Raw genomic sequence first — 2,647 nt, 5'->3', positions numbered from 1 at the left:
AATGTTCCAGAACATCAAGTACCTAGGAATCAACTTAACAAAGGATGCGGAAAGAAATATACCATGAAAACTACAAGTCACTTATAAAAGAAATGGGAGAGGACTTTGGAAATGGAAAAAATATTTCATGTCCATGGATTGGAAGAGTTACCATAGTAAAAAATGATTATTTTACCTAAAACATTAAACAGATTTAATGAATTTCCCATCCAAATCTTGATGACGTTCTTCAAGAACTTATAATGAACACTGCTAAAATTTATATGGAAGCATAAAACCCCACAAATAGCCAAAGCAACCCAGAGAAAAAAGAAGTGGGGAGGGGTCACATCTCTTGCCTTTATGGTATAAAACTATAGTAATTACACAGTGGGCTGGAGCAGTAGCACAGCGGTTGGACGTTCGCCTTTCACGCGGCCGACCCGAGTTCGATTCCTCCTCCCCTCTCAGAGAGCCCGGCAAGCTACCGAGAGTATCGACCCCGCGCGGCAGAGCCTGGCAAATACCCGTGCGTATTGGATATGCTAAAAACAGTAACAATAAGTCTCTCAATGAGAGATGTTACTGGTGCCCACTCGAACAAATCGATGAGCAACAGGATGACTTGAATTACACAGCATGGTACTAGGATAAAGAGAGGCTGTTGGATGAATGAGTTATAATTGACGACCTAGTGATCTACATAGATCTATATACAGCTAATCTATAGCAAAGGGGTTGGGTGTAAGAGTGGAGCAGAAAAAGCCTCTTCAACAAATGTTTTGCTGAGAAACTGGATAACCACTTGCAACAAATGAAACTGGATCCACAACTCATATATCACACAAAAAATTCATTCTGAATGGCCCAAAAACCTATATATCAGATCTTGATAGCACAGAATGGTAAAAACAGAGGCAAAACTCTCCAAAGTTTTATTTTTCAAGAGGTACTCAATAATAAATATATTGAAACCAATAGAATTATGCAACAAAGTTTAACTTCATACAAATTCTGCATATTTATAATAGATACAGCAAAAAGTAATTTGAATATTGCATACATACAGATTTATTGATGTTTTGGCACCCATTCTGAATATGATGAAAACAAACATACAAAAACTCACGGTCACTTGTTAGAATTTATTCAATATATTAACCAATTGGACCTATGTAGCAGATACATTGCACAGCGCTAACAGGGCCCAGATATAAGTTCCTTGAAGCACAGGATCACGACCTTAATGGAGTGGATAAAGTCACTCCAGGACACTTCTTCCTGGAGGCTCAGAGTGACCTTATTTGAAAAAAGAAACTCCTAAGGGAATATGGTAGAAAAAGTCATTCTCCATGTAGGGCCCTGAGCCCAAACGGCAAGTCCTTACAAACAGAGACAAGAACCAAGAGGCAGTGAAGGAAGGAAGTCAGAGAATGGGGTAGAGATGAGAATCATTCAGTTCCAGGGAAAAGTGAGGGCGGGGGGAGGATTCTCGGAAGTTACCAAAAGTTAAAAGGAGAATTTTTTTCTCCAGCAGCAGACCCTGCTGAGACTTGAGTCTGGACATCTGAATTCCAGACTGAAGGGACAGGTGTTGGAACACCAAATTCCAGGCTTCGAAGGGAAAACCTTTAAGTGTTCTAGCATGCCAGTTTTTCCTTAGTTTGATTTGAACGCCTTGGAGACTAACGCAGGAGGATGGAGAAGCAACTTGCTTCCGATAGCGCATCTCTCCCACCTCTGCCACCATGTAGTTACATATCTCGAGGGACCAGGGAAATAGCTTCTCTGCCCGAGCTCAGGGTTAGGCCCTTGGAGTCTGGCCACGTCTCTAATCCTTCTTTTTTTTTCCTTTTTTTTTGGGGGGGGGGTCACAGCCGGCGATGCGATGCACAGGGGTTACTCCTAGCTCTGAACGCAAGAATTATCCCTAGCGATGCTCAGGGATGCTGGGAATCGAACCCGGGTTGGCCATGTGCAAGACAAACACCCTACCCGCTATGCTATCTCTCCAGCCCCTCCAACCCTTCTTATGGAATTAATTTCAATAGTTTTAACATCACACACACATATATATACATACCTCAAGTTCCATGAAGTATTTTAAAGAAGTGTTTAGATTATTATTTTTTCTCGTGCATAATGATTCCCAATTCCAGAGGTTAGACATGTGCCTTTATTGTTGGCTCTTTATGGAGGTTGGACAGTTGCGGCAAGTTGATTGAGCCTGCTCCTCCCTTGCTCTCATCATGGATGAACAATATATGGTTCAGAGGGAAGTAAAACACAGCCTTTATGGTAATGCACCATGAATGCCTCTGTTTTCCCTGGGAGCTGTGTGGCCCGAGCTCACAGGACTAGATTCCCAGCCAGAGGCAGGAAGCAGAATCTTTGTCCTTCGTTTCATCTTTGCCACACCACAGTGATGGCGTGGCTTTCTCTCTGAGGATCATGCATAGAAGCAGGTTGTGGGGTTAGCATAGAATATTTCAGAGCCTCTTTAAGTCACTTATGGACCTTGTGTCACAGCCACAGTTGTGACCCTGTGGCTTCGCCTATCCAACTAGTGTGCAAAAGTTCCCCACTTTTGCAGCAACACTGCTACACGGGAGTGTCAGGGCTTGGCTGGCCAGTGGCTGCAGTAGCAGCTTAGCGTGAGAATGAACGT

This window comes from Sorex araneus, chromosome X (genome assembly GCF_027595985.1).
Source record: "Sorex araneus isolate mSorAra2 chromosome X, mSorAra2.pri, whole genome shotgun sequence".
Taxonomy (NCBI): domain Eukaryota; kingdom Metazoa; phylum Chordata; class Mammalia; order Eulipotyphla; family Soricidae; genus Sorex; species Sorex araneus.
This window is presented reverse-complemented; position numbering follows the sequence as displayed.